This window comes from Hemicordylus capensis, chromosome 1, assembly GCF_027244095.1.
Source record: "Hemicordylus capensis ecotype Gifberg chromosome 1, rHemCap1.1.pri, whole genome shotgun sequence".
In the NCBI taxonomy this organism is placed as follows: Eukaryota; Metazoa; Chordata; class Lepidosauria; order Squamata; family Cordylidae; genus Hemicordylus; species Hemicordylus capensis.
The window spans coordinates 422,481,025-422,495,873 of NC_069657.1; the positions used below are offsets into that span (position 1 = coordinate 422,481,025).

The 14,849-nt window shown below is 41.8% G+C and overlaps 1 protein-coding gene across 7 annotated transcripts in view; it reads left to right on the plus strand.

Moving 5' to 3' along the window:
- Nucleotides 1-3,766: 3,766 nt before the first annotated feature.
- Nucleotides 3,767-14,849, plus strand: part of BICRAL (BICRA like chromatin remodeling complex associated protein) — a 37,350-nt gene continuing 26,267 nt past the window's right edge. The window contains exons 1-2 of one of the 7 annotated variants that reach the window (XM_053311014.1): nt 4,108-4,394; nt 8,073-8,153. The gene's annotated coding sequence lies outside the window, so the exon portion shown is untranslated. Of the gene's footprint in view, nt 4,060-4,107; nt 4,395-4,633; nt 5,539-8,072; nt 8,154-8,181; nt 13,729-14,849 lie in introns of those variants that run through there. The other 6 variants (XM_053311020.1, XM_053310997.1, XM_053311028.1 and 3 more) reach the window with 6 other exon arrangements.

Below are 14,849 nucleotides of genomic sequence, written 5' to 3' on the forward strand. Positions count from 1 at the left end.
CAAGGCTGGCTGGGAGAGGTAGAAAGGCAACCAAAGCAAGGAAAGATGCTCTTCTCTGGTCCTGGACCATAATAATAAAAAACTTAAACTTAAGGAAAGATGCTGCTCATCAAGCAGCACCAAGCGCTAAGCATAGCTGGGCCGGAAAAGTCTTGCAGTTGTGGGATGGAACTGCTTTCCCAAAACTTTTGCTGAATGGCATTTGTCTAATGGATGAGGACCATCAGATGGTTGGGGAGAGTATAACAGACTACCAGCCCAGTGACACAGTCGCCCTGGTTAGCAGCGGAGATGGGAAACAAAAGGATACAAGTAAAGCAATCCGACAAGCCAGACCTTTTCAGGGAGGCCTTCAAAAGATATGCAGTTTAGTGCAACAACAGTCCCTGCAAAAGACACACAGGGCAATAGCAGCTCCTGCAAAATGCATGCAGCAGCCCAGTGCAACAACAGCTTCAGATACTGCAGAAATTCCTCCCAAATATGAAAAGAGAAAGCAGAAGACAAAACACCTATGAAGGCAATTGAAATCTTCACCACTGCTCCCCAGTGATGAGGAGATGCTTCCTGAAGAGGAGAAGATGGACCGGGATGTCCCACAAGTCTCCAAGAAGATGGTCTTGGACATCCTGCAAGTACTCGCCACACCCATAATAAAAAAGCTGTGGCTGAGATTTTGAAAACCAAAGCACAGTTAAGAGTGTGGATGACCTCATGTTCATAATCAGCTCAGAAAGATGGCAAATGCTACTGCAGCAGGTTAAAGGAGCAACACCAGGACCATTGGCCAAGGAAGTATGGTCACTGTTAGAAAACCATAGAACGTAACCCGTTTATGGAATAGCCCCATAGTGAGGTTCACCTGACACCATCATTTTTGGTCTTTTAGGTGCCTGGTGAAGACCATTTAAATCACTCAAAGTTTTCAAATGTTTTAAAAGTTTAAAGTTTTTGTGTTTGTTTTGATGTTTTCAAGTATTGTCTTAACATTTATTTGTTTTAATTATATGTTGTTTGTCAATCTTTTTGTGCGAGCTGCTGAGAGAACACTTGTTATGGGGTAGCTACATAAATAAAGTTATTATATTCATACATTTCCCCCCAACTATTTTAGTTTGCATAAGAGTGTTTAAATTAAATGTTCAGGACAAAATCATGTGTGTACTTTAAAGTGTTTTAACTATCACTCCAGAATCTTCCCCTGCTTCAGTGAATGTACGTTATTATAGTTAATGAGTTATTTCCTTTTTCCTTTATAATGTGACATTCCCTCCAGGTAGAGTGAAAGATAGGGGTCTGAGCTGTGGGGAGGGGAGCGGGAGCTTTAAGAAAGAGGAGATTAGGTCTTTACCTGCTCTCCACCGCCCCATGCAGCTTCCCATGAGATGGTACTCAGCCCAAGTACCTCTGTGCAGCACCAGCATGCACATAGTGTCTGTGCATGTGTGGGCACCATTTGCGTGGTCAGCAACATCGTGCTGACTGTGCAAATGGCGGCCACACATGCACAGACACCATGTGCATGCAGGTGCTGTGCGGGGGTACTTGGGCCAAGTGCTGCCCCAACAGAAAGCTAAATGGGGCGGTGGAGAGCAGATAAGAACCTGCTCTCCTCTTTCTTAAAGCTCCCACTCTATCTTCCGCGGTGCCGAATATTTTGGCTCTGAACCAGTGCTTGAACCGTGGTTCGAGCACACCCCTCATGAAAGAAGACACCTACCTGTCTACCTCAGACAGTTGCCCATACTGTCCTTCCATTAAGCATGGATTCAGTCCCACTGATAGCCTTCTGACCTTACCAACAGAGGTGTTCTTACCCCTGGACTTCTGGGGCGAAGTCCAGAGCCTCCGCAGCCCCTGCCCCCCCCCAATCCTCTTTAGTCTGTCTGGGGTGGTGTGGTTGCCTGGCCGAGCATGATGATGATTAATTTGCAGTGGTGGGGTGAGGCCTCTAAAGGCCTTTATGTCCAGGCTCCAAAATTACCTAGATGCACCTCTGCTTCTTTATCCCTCCTCCCAATTTCCAGTAAAGTTGACAAGTTGGGGGAAACCCTTGTCAATCTTGTTAGATTCTTTTTTGTACTGTACAGTATTACTGTGTGCAGCAGTGCTGGTGCACATACATGCCTCTTGAACGAAAACATAATCTACTCTCCTCAGAACAATGGAAACAAGGGATCAATGGACAATGTTTTTCCAGGATTGGTGGAATCGACAAAGCTGTAGCTTAACCTTGTTTATTTTACTAGAGGTAAGAGAGGTGGGTTGGTGAAGGAAATGGATATTTGTGGGTGGAAGACTAAAATGTGTTTTGGATAGAACACATCTAATAATGTGACACAAACATTGCCAATGGAAATTGGAGCCTTGTATCTTTTGGGGCTGGGTTTACACATCCTTTTTGGGGAAGGAGTGTAGCTCAGTGGAAGAGCATCTTCTTTGCATGCAAAGGCATGTTAGTACCTTGACATCTCCAGGAAGGCCTGGGAAATACCCAGCTGAAACTCTTGGGAGTTGCTGTCAGTTTAGACAAAACTTACCTAGATGAACCAATGGTCTGGCTCAGTATAAGGCAGCTCTTCCTATGTAACTCATGGCCATCAATTGATTAAAAAAACCAGGACTGATACAAACACATACGGCATTTCTGTCTTTCACACATGCATACTACCAGTGGAGCAGAGTATCAAAAGTGTTTTAACTAGCATACTGAAGTCTGTTTTGATTTATTTATTGTCTGCAGCAAACTGGTGCAAAACAAAGACAAGGCCAGAAAAAAAGACATAATTTAAACAAGTTTTCTATTGTCTCTTAAAATAAAATTTAAAAAATGCATGGAGCAGGAGACATGAACTCATGTATTGTTTCTTAGAAATGTTGCCCAAAGAAAGAGAACTTTCAAATCTTTTTTTTTTTTTTTTTGGTCCCTGGAAAGATGAAAAGCATCTAAACACTCATTGTATGCACTGCTTTTTAAATGACAATTTTTTTTAAAAGGCTCTGAAATCTTAAAAGTGTTGGAATATAGGTGTTTGTATTAGCAAGTAGAACACGAAGTATTTTCCAAAATTTTAGGTATAGAAATATTCTTGAAAAAATGGTTGAACAAAAGCAAATGTAATTTTTGTGCTACACCTTCAATGTAGGTAAATAGTGTTAATTCTAGATTATGCTAAATTAACTTTTGGATAAATGATTCCACCCCCACCCCCCAGAACAGTATTGAATAACCATGGCTACTTATGTATTCTGTTAAAATATTCTAATTAATTCTGTCACAGCCTGTTGTATTTTGACAATATGTCAAAATTCAGTAATGACAGTGATAGTGACAATGACAACAATACTAATATTAACACTAATACTAATGCCCCAGAAAAAAAGTGAGGGTTGTGCCTGGACAGAAGGGGAAAAAACAACAAGCACCTCCTCTTACTCCCTTTTAAATTGCTCCAACATCCTCAACTTCCTCAGTGCACGTCATTTAAGTGGGAGTGAGCGAGTGAGGAGAGAAAATTAACCATAAAATACTATTTCCCCCGATCATGCAACTTGGTACAAAAACTGGTTGGTAAGCCGCAACATTCCATTAGGAAAGGCTAATTAGTCACTTAATGATGAACAGGGAGGAGAAAAGAGGAAAGTTTCCCCCCCCCTCCAAAGGGTCAGAGTAGATTATAGCTTGGAAGTCTACATTATTACAGAGGGTGTTTTTAAAAACAAACAAACCAACCCTTTTAAAGGGCCCTGCTTTGGAAAGTGTAGCAGCAGGCACAGCTCGCTCAAGTTCGGCAGCAGCCTCCCCAATAATGTATGTGAATGAATGTGGTGGCGAGCTGCGTTCCTTCTCCCCGCCGGTGCCTATTTTGTCTCCTTGTGGCTGGGTACTCCTGCACTGTGTGCTGCCTCTGCTCGCTCTCCCTCGCTCTCTTCCTTTCTCTCCCTCTCCCTCTCCCTTCCCCCCTCCCTTTCTCGCTCTCTCGCTCTCTCTCTTACACTGCCAGCCCCTGATGTGATGGCGAAGAAACCCCGTTGACAAGGCACTGCTTTTTCATGACGGTGAGTTTCCCTTTGAGTGTATTATAATTTTGTGATAAAAATTTCAAGGAAAAAAAAAACACACAACCTCCTTCCTCCCTTCCTTCGGGGAGGGAAAAGAGAGGGGGGAAATCTATCTCCAGACAGACAGAAAAGAAAGAGGAGCAAATTAACAACCAGGAGTTGCCAAAACCAGGATATTAGGTTTCAGCCCAGAGAGCTATTGGCTCTGGGGCGATGTATATAAATATATATCTAGAGAGAGAGAGAGAAGAGAGAGAAACAGGGAGGAAGAAGAAGAAGAAGAAGAAGAAGAGGAGGGCGATTTTTTTCTTTTCTTTCGCGGGTGGTGCTTGGTGGGCAGATGTTAATTCACATGGAAATGAAATATTTATTTCTTTTGCAGTGCGAGGCTGTGGCGGCGGCGGCGGCTGCAGAGGGCACTTCCCAAAATGTGTTTCTTAAAGGGGGAGAGACAGACAAGGAGGGAGAGAGAGAGAGAGAGAGAGGGAGGACAGATAAGGTTTCAGGTCTAGGCTGATATAGCTGCAAGAGAGGGGGAGAGGATTGGGGTGGGTTTTTCTTCTCCTTCTCCTCTCCCTCTCTTGCTGATGCCATGCAAATTCAGGAGAGGAGGGGGGGGGAATCTCTTTTAATGACTCATTGATTGAGCCGGTTTAAAATTAGTTGTTGTGTTTCGGGTTTGGTGTTTTTTTTTTCTCCTTTCCTTTTTTGGCCGCCCCCTTGGTGGCCATCAAGAGAGGGAGAGAGAAAGAGGAGTGTGTTGTGTGTGTGTGAGGGAGGGAGGGAGTGTGTGTGTGTGTCTGAGTGTGTGTGTGTGAGGAAGAGGGGGATCGAGAGAGTGTGTGAGGGAGAAAGAAAAATAATCTTTTCAAATCTCCTCCCTCTTTTCTCCCCCCTCGTTTCTTTGCTTTTCTCTAAAGCTCTCTGGTCTGTGAAGCACTTTTTCTTCCTCCTCCTCAGGAAAATGGAGACACTTCGTCTTCTCCCTCCTGGGCGTGAGGCTGCCAAGGATTTTCTTTTCTTTTCTTTTGCTTTCTTGGTTGGATTTGCCTTCATCTACCACCACTCGATCCTCTTGCAATAATTTTCCTCTATGTTTCTAGCATTGGCTCAACCTTTTGACGGGGTCTCCCCCCCGCCTAATCGTTTTATTTGTAATATGGGCTTTTTTCTTTGGTGGTTCGATTTTTTTCTCTGGCTCTGCCGTTTTCTCTCGTCTCTTGTCTGTGCGTCATTGTTACAAGAAATGGAAATGGTGATTGTTTCGCTATATGCAATTCTAGGACTGCACTGTAGGATTAAAAGAAAGGAAAAAAAAGTGTGTGGGGGGGACCACTTTCGATGAAAAATTTCGGCTGTAATGTATATTTTTAAATTGTAAGAATAATAAATATTCTACATCTGTAACGACGCTTTCGCTTTTGCCTTTGGATGACTGTGAATCTCTCTGCCGCCGGATTAGTCTTCCAGCAAAGTGTAATTTTTTTGTTAATTGATTTTCAGTTACGCTGTGGGGGGGGGGGGAGGAGGAGAGGAGGATTATATAAAGGGATTGAAAAAAATCTGTTAACTATTGGATCATTTTGAGGTGGGTCGTTGATTTTTTGCCTCTTTTTTTTGGCTCTGTCGTAGTTTTGTTGAGGGGTGGGCAGTGAGTAAGCTTTGGGGACATCAGCTTTTAGGAATCTGGTTTTTTTTTTTTTTAATGGGATACGTTTATTAAATAATTACACCGAGCAAAGGAAGAAAAGGGACTGTCTATTCCGCAGAACTGCAAATTGAAGACGAGGCCTTTCCGTTTTCCTTCTCAAATAAGTTGCAGCGGGGCTTAACACCAGGAGTGATTGTGCCTTTTAAAAACAAACAAACAAAAAGGAGCCCCAAAAGTTGGTTTTGCTTTTCCCCTCCGTGTCTGCCTTTGCATGCGAGGTTTGCTTGGATGTGTGTGTTTCTTTGATCCGAAGAATTGGGAGAGGAGAAGATGGCGCTGCCTGGCTGTCGGCCAGGATTTGTTGCGCAGTTTCTCTGTCCACTCTCCGCCTCGACGGGCGCCATTTTGAGACTTTTCTTGTCATCTCTTCCTTGGCTGGGGCGTCACCCCTCGTGGGGGGTGGTGGGGGGTCTGTTTAATGGCTTCAGAAATATTCCCTGAAAGCAAATATATATGCATGCTTTCAGAGAACGAATTTGTGTGTGTGTGTGTGTAAATGTATGTATATATATATTTAATATATATGTATTATATGTAATATATGTATATATATTTAATATATATGTATTATATGTAATATATGTATATATATTTAATATATATGTAATAAAACCTTGCACACATAGTCTGTTTCTCAAAACGTAAGCGCTTTCCTAACTCCCGCCCTTAGGTCTGTTCTTTGTGGAGGCCGATTTTCGTGAGATAGGTCCCTTATTTTAATAGCCAGTATTAATTACGTTAGTTGTTTATTCGTAAGCGCGAATACCCTATTATCACGGGTAGGCCTTGCTTACACACAAACAGCTGCTCTACTCCTTTTCACTGTATGCATTCTCCTTACTCTGTACTTGTTAGAGACAAGGATGACTTTGTGACATGAATACTTCATGCTTTGAACCCTCTGACTCGTTGATATCTCAGTTTCCTCATCAAATTGGCTTTTTGTTCTGGAGTTGGGGGGTGTACTTTTGAGATTGCAATGAGTAAACCATATATATTTGAACAAATCCATACTATGTCAGTAAAACGTTAGGATGATTGCTTAGAAGTATTGGGTTGGTGAGGTATATATTTAGAAATGGAGGAGCAACGCTTAGTTTATTGAATGGCCTTTCACATTTCATTCATTAGGTAGGCCTTTTTCCCCATTTAACCACTGAAGTCCTATTGCTTAAACATTACTAATGGGAGTCAGATACTGTTTCTAGAGCAGAACAGGCAGGCCCAATTACTAAAAATTCAACAAGGGGAGTAAAATACATGTTCTTGGAACACCTCAGAATGTTTCCGAGTTTTACAAATGGTGGCATTTGCTAAGAATACTTTGGGTTTTGAGAATGCCCAGTACATCAGTGTTTAAAAGCAGTCTGTTAAACTTCCTTACAGAACACCTTTTGTGGGTGTCTAAATATGATTTTTGATGCAATGATTTTTCAGATAAAATAATAGCAATTGGGAAATATCCCTGTTGTATGACTGGATGTGAACTACTCCAGTATTTCCTCATTAAAATGTAGAACTTGCTTCAAGTTTTAATTGCATAAAATGAACTACATCTTTTTCTCTCTGATTTTCCCCATTATGCTCAACTTGAGGTGACAGAAGGAGTTCTGTTTCTGAGACTAGCATTTCCCCTCATTTTCATTGTAGAAACAATTATCACATGAATTTTTAAAAAAATGATCTGAACATTATTTTTTTCACCAATGAGAAGTAGATAAAATATAGAGGGTGGGGAGAAATCTGGAGGAAGGTTTCTTAACAGCATAATAACTATTGCTACAGTGTCTCAAGCCTATGAGCAGATATACTGAATGGGCTTTTTGCAGTTTAGGTGGAAATGAACTCCATTGTAGACTCCATTATACCTGAGAAAGAGCTGAAGTTCAGTAGTTTTCTTAATGTCCCTCCTTTAGAATATTCATTGGATCAAGGATGCAAACTGCTGTTAAAATGATTTCTGAAAACAAATGCAATTTAATTGTACCTGAACATTCCTCCAGGAATTGCTTATGGCAAAATGGAATTTAGAACAGTGACTGTGCTATGCAGTACATTACATTAAAATTTCTGCCTTCGTTCACCTAAGTCATGAGAGAACAAGTAGCAGAAAGTTCATCAGGAAGTGGTTTAAGTGACTCCAGAGTACAAGACCACTTTTGAACTGGGCACGTGAGAAGCCAAAATAGTGTTTGCTTGTGTGAGGAAGGATGTGCTCTGAGGTGCAAGCATTGTATTGGGTAAATTCTGTTTCATCAAGTTTGATTTAACTTAATATCAGATTCTATACTTTTTCCAGGGCAGATCATCTCATACAAATACAGGGATGCATCTACAATATTTGCTGGTCATGGTATTCAAAGATTGGAATGTGTTCCATGTAAGTTTCTTTGGGGCAGTAGAGACATCCTGAAATACAAAGTTGGACAATATCTCAACTATTGTTATTGCTATTTTTCTCCTCCCATGGTGTACATGAGGCAGAGCAGGCTTTCCTAGAATTTCACTGCTATGCTGTGTACAAGAACTTCAGTGAGAGAAAGGCATAATAGTTGGCTGATCAATGAAAGTGCAATTCTGAATGATGCCTTGGCAAAAACGTGCTATAGCAGACCTTTGCCAATTTAACAACAAAACATGATTTGGAATTGCCTCTGTTCCTATTTATTTCTTGGAGCTACTGCAGAGCTGTTTACACATATAGGCCTGATTTTGTCAGCCTTGGGGTGCAGCCTCCTGCCTCATTCAAATGCAGTATGCGCTCAGATCATTCAGTGATGATTGGTTACATTACTGCCTTCCCTTCAAGAATCTCAAAGCACAAGGTTCTCCTCCTTCATTTTCTCCTCACAACAATCGTGTGAGGTAAGTTAGATGGGATCATCATCCAGGGAGCTCCATGGCTGAGTTGGGTAGGATTTGATTCCATGCTTCCCTATTCGTAGTCTAACCCTTTGACCATTACACTACACTACACTGATTCAACAAGTTAATATTTGTACGTGATATTTACAAAAGCAGCAGAGTCCTGTGACACCTTAAAGATTGACAATTATAGCATATGCATTCTTGTACTATAGTTTCCTTCATCAGATGCATGAAGAGATAAGTTGAGGTGGAAGGGGATTCTGTCAATTCCATATTTTCATGTTTTTATTTCATTCTGCCATTTATTTTTGTAAGATTAACTAGATTCGAAGACGAGAAGAGATGTTTTGAAGTGAGATGTTTGCATACTTTGCACAGGGTCTTATTAAGATAAGATATGACTTTGTTCATCTACTGCATAATAGAAAAACAACCCCTTATTGGAGCATTGCATATACAATCCCAAAAACGTTATAAAACATACAATCATTGCTTCAGGCAGGAATTCAGACCTGTTCCAGTCTTGTGTCTCCATAAGGTTTTATAGAGGATCTCACTATGCATAATAAGTTAGAAAAGTAGATGATGCCTCAGAATTGCAAACACACTTCTGATCAGTCACAACTTGTTTGGACACTTTTGCTCAGGATGAGAGACATAGTCACCTACAATGATGCAATCTCATTATAGTAATATAAATAGAACTATAGTTTTATTTGCCCTACATTCAGGTGTGGAAGTTTGGCACAAATGCAACACTGATACAATATCATGATCTGTGCTGTTCTGCTGGATAGTGCATACCGTCCTAAGCTCCTATATGCTTTCTTAGTATTAAAGGTAAAGTCTGCCATCGAGTTGCTGTCGACTCCTGGTGACAACAGAGCCCTGTGTTTGTCCTTGGTATAATACAGAAGGGGTATTACCATTGCTTCCTCCTATGCAGCATGAGACGATGCCTTTCAGCATCTCCCTATATCGCTGCTGCCCGATATAAGTGTTTCCCATAGTCTGGGGAATATACCAGTGGGGATTTGAATTGTCAACTTCTGGCTTGCTAGTCAAGTTATTTCCCCTCTGTGCCATTAGGTGGCTTCAGTTCTTAGAATTAGCCTACACGATTTAGACCCTGACCCTAAGCATGCATATTAAGTCATATCTCATTATAGCTCAAGTAAGTGAGCTTTTGGGATGGTAGAATGCGAAATCACTTTTTGTTGTTTCACAATATTAGAAATGTAGACTGTTCAAACGGAATCTTTAGTGGTCGACATATATTTGGTTTAATAAACAGTGGCCCACATGTTACACAGGCTTAGGAAGGTGGAGCAAGAACTCCACCCTCTCAAACAGCCAGTAAAATAGCTGCGGCCATGGGTTGCCTTGCTGTGCAGAGTGCAGGGAAGGGGAAGGATAAGGATGTTAATTTCACTTCTTTCCCTGCAAAAGCCCTTTTTGTTGCCAGAATTATGACTCTGAGGGCTGTGGAGCCTTCAGGGATGTTCCTAGCAATGAAAAGGGCTTTTGTGAGGAGGGGAGAGAAGCAAAAATTACCTCCACATTCTTTTTGCATGCTGTGCTGTGAGGCCAGCCTTGAGTGCAACTGGTTTATCAACTTGTAAGGCTGCATAATGTGTGGGCCAATATATTCATCTTTGTTATATCCCCAAGAATCTGCATCTGGGATATGCTTGTATTGGACCTTTTGTAAATCTTAACATCTGACTTGTAATAATGTTCTAACCTGCCTCCCTATTTCCTATAAATTAACTCAGTGGAAACCCAGAGACTTGTGTTTTGGGTGGTATACAAATAAGTTAAATAAATAAATTCCATCTTGTTTGTTTGTTATTTCTCTGTGTAAACTGCCCTGAGCCATTTTTGGAAGGGTGGTATAGAAATAATAATAATAATAATAATAATAGAATTGTGGGATTTGAAGTAGACAAATTATAGAGGTATGCCTGCACTCCTGTCATGTCATGATTTACTGTATTTCCATTTCAAACTATTCAGCAGAAACATGAAAAGTTCCTCCATTGTTCAGCTGAACAATGTGGCACAGGACAGTCTTTCACCTGTTCTTTTGTTATGCTCGTTCAGGTGTGGTTCACCATGTAGCACATAATTACATCTGTCTGGTTGCAGGACACAGTGCAGATCATGTTGGTTGTGTGTATATCCAGTTATTACCCAACCCACAGACTGGAAAATATGGCCTATTGATATGAAAATCAAGGACATACAGCTCCCCCTTCTTTAACAACAACAACAAAAATGAAAACAGGAATTTCCTAGAATTTAGAGACTGTTGTAAGCACTGTAAAACTATTTTAATTTATACCTAGATGTGATATAATTGCTATTAATTTAGCAAATAGTTGCTGAAGTGGTTGTCGCCTACTTACTCCCTGCTCTGCTTCCATTCTCCCATGTGGGTTGGCCAGTTACTGTAGCAATGTGCCAGTGAATCATTATGCAGCACTAACGTGGCTGCTTTTTCTGCTCCAATTTTGTCCACTGTCTGGTTTAAGCCAGAAGGCTGAGAGGGTGCTGGAACAGGGAGCTGTCATAGCTGGCACCACTACTTTTTCTAGTAGACCTGGGAAGCCAAAAACAGAGCAGTGCTGAGCCAGCTGCTAGTGTGTCTTGGCTTCTTTCTCATCATCTTCAAGGATAGTAGCAAGAGTGATGTGCAGATGGCCATTTAGGTAATTGCCTCAGTGCTGTTACTTTCTGATTTTAACTGTGAAGCCCTAAATGGCTTGGGAACATGAAAGGTCACCTTTTCCTATACAAACCTCATTCAGACCTTAAGATCATTCTCAGAGTTCTGTCCCCACCATTTTCTGAGATATTTGCCACTTCTCTCTTGTAGCACCCTGTCTGTGGAATTCCTTCCAAGAAAGTTCGCTGAGTGTCGTTTTCAGGGCCGGATGAGGGGCACTGAGAGGGTGGAGGAATGTATGTGGGGAGGGCACCAAGTTTTGAGCATAAACCACTTAAGGGTGGGAGTATTCATTGCTGCCGAGTGTGGAGGGGTGCAGGGGCGCCCTGCAGGTGAGGCACACCAGGAACATGCCCTGTTGCCCTGTGGGCCAGTCCGAGCCTGGTTGTTTTTATATTCTTTTTGGTGCTAGCTGGAGGTTTTTTATTTGCCCAAGCCTTTTAGAATTGTTTTGTGTTGACATTTTGATCTGCTTCTCTGTGTCGTCTTGGTTTTAATGTGTTATTGTTAAATATCAAAAATAAGTTGTTTTTAACTGTATTTTAAGCCCCTCTGAGCAGCATATAAATCTTACCTATACAAAGCTGATTTAAACAGCAATTTTGTTACCTAAAAAGCCTGATGTTTTCTTATGTGGAGTCTCTCTGCGGATCCCTGTAGGGCATAAAAGAGCCATGATTCCCCCCACCTTGACATATGCACATGAGTACATGATGAATAATGCCAGGGCCTATGCCCTATGCCAGGGCAATCTCTGAAATGGGAGTTCTGTGCACACCTCCCATAAACCTATCCAGCCTGCCCTTCTGCTTGAACAAACTCTTCTGCAAGCTCAAGAGTTCATGTTGACTGAGTGCAGTGTGTGTGTGGGGTTTTTTTGGGGGGGGGGGATCACAGTGATTTAGGAGGCATGCACAAGCCTTTTATTCTCCAGAACCTAGTGTAGTGACTGTGCCCTGAGCATTAAGGGAGTGAAGCAGGAAAATGGAGTTCTGTTATGCCCTGGGATTCCTTCGTACTTGTATAGTGATGGGAGGGACCTACAGTATTTTACTATCCTAACAGACCAATTTTATGCATCTGAAACAAAAGTAAATTCTACTCTGACCAATGGGGCTTACTCTCTAGTAGGATTACAGCCATTGTCCTTTAGATGACTCCCAAAGCCAACTGGTGACTTGAACACTATCTTGATTGGTTTTTAATGTAAGTTTGTCAGTGATACTTTGTATCAGTGCTACTTTCAGAATAAAATCAAAGGCTATGCCTATTTTATGGAATCTGCCCTGGTAAATCACTGTCCCTATTTTTGACTCTTGGGGATGCTGAGAGAGAGAGAGAGAGCACTAGAATTGCCATTGTTTGGGATTCAGCTTCTTTCTCAGAGTTTTTAGAAATTAAATATCCAAGTGGATGGGTGGACAGTATTTCTGTATGTAAATGAGCGCACAACACTAAGGTATTATGCAGTGTACAGCACACAGTGGGTAGAATGTAGTCTTCAGTAATATGTAGGGGTGGGGGCATCGACAATAATCCTTGGTATGAGAATTGGGTTCTTAACAAGTGTATCCTTGTTTCCATCTATGAAGTATTGGAGGGGATAGGCCCTTCTGCTTTGGTAATATGGAAATATGTGTTCTGCATGCTGTTAATGAAATTGCCTCAAGGGTGATTGGCCTGCACCCCCTAGTTCGGGTGAAAGTGGAGAATTTAGCTCAAAAGGGGAGACAGTTCCAATCACCCTTAATTTGTGCAAGCGTATGAACTCAAGAAAATCGGCTTGAGAGAGTGGTTTTAATTCACTAAAAAAGGAATTTATTAAAACTAAAATCAGACTAAATTACTATGTGGCCCTAGTTTAAAGGCAATACAAATATGCTAAGAAACAGACTATTGTAAGGCATATTTAGCTTAAAGTGCCAAATTATTTGTAAATTCCCAGGTGGGCTAGAGGGGCCACTTTAAGAGGGGCAAGATTTCAGAAATAAGAGAAAGGGATAGATTCAGCCATGAAGGAGCCGGGCAAGAGGCTATATCACCTGTCCTGAAGAGGGGAACACCAAGGTGGTCTGCTGGAGTTTCAGATTGCAGTCTGATGCGGTCCAGAGAGAGAAGCACAAGGGAACACTGAGATGTTTCACAGTGGGAGTATACACAAGGAAGCACACTGGGTCATGGAGTTAGGGATACTTCTTTCCCCAAAAGTGCCTTGAGGGCACTTGTCTTTTGTCCTGCTCTGCTGAACAGGGGAGCCCAGACAACTTTTTTTTTTTAAAGCATTGTGTTTTAGTCCTTCCTGGATAGGAATTAGCCTGTGGCATTAAAGGCTGATCGTGAGGACAATTGGAGTGTGCAGGTGCGTTTAAAGAATATCCTATGGTGGGAAGGGCTTCCCAATAATTCTATCAAGAGTTTTGATGGGCACCTCTTCAAAGTTACACCACCAACTCACCCCTATTGTAATGGAGTCTCTTGTCTTATCATCCTTGCCTTCCTGGCCTGAGTGCTTTGTTAACAACAGGTGTTATCTCCTTTGCAAGAGGAAGAGGGGAGTTTAGATTTCATTCCAATCTGATATGATCTTGAATGCCAGACACTTGCAGTAGCTAGTCCTGGAGTCTGCTTAGCCAGGGCCCCCTCATAGAGAGGGAGTGTGAATCTATTCCCCTTTCCAATTTGTGGGGCTTGTAGCCAAATCTAGGGGCGACCAGTCCACTGCCAACTAAGCGACTTGTCCCCATGTAGAACATAAACTGGGAGCTCACATTGTGGTGCAGCTCCTGAGCATAGCAAAAGTACAATCTCCAAGCCTGGAGATGCAGTTGCAACCAGGGAGGCTTCTGGGAGAGGGCAGAATAAGCTCAGCTGGTAACAATGCACTTGATGACTTGCTTTCCATTTGTGGCATGCTTGTAGTCAGAATTGTACGCCTTGCCTCCCAGGTTGCTTGTCTATGCCCTTACGCATTGTACACCATTCCTCCTAAATTCATTTCCCATACCCCTACACACTCACAAGTATGTTCCCATTTTCAAACAATGTTATGTATATCCCTTTGTGAGATTTTCCTGTAAAGTGGTATATAAAATACCTTAAATAAATAAACTTTTTATTTGAAACTGATCTGTAGGACAGTGTACTGAGTTTCCTTTTGTTATTTTAATTTTGGAGTAGAACTTTCTTAAATGGTAACATTACACGAACTTATGACATATTACAGTACTTGGAGCTATGGCTTGAGAAACAGAGACAGAGAAACAAAACATCAAGCAAGCAAGGGGCCAGTGAGGGATATGGTGGAAAACACTATCACAGGGCCTAGGGATAGCAGAAGTTTAATATTGGCAGGGAACTGAGTAGGGCAAGAAATGAATGCTGAGCACTTGTCCGTGAAGGATGAGGATAGGAAGCCAGACTGGCTGAATGAAGCAGGATTGACAGGCAGTTGGGGGAAAGCAGGGACAGTGAGGGCTCAAG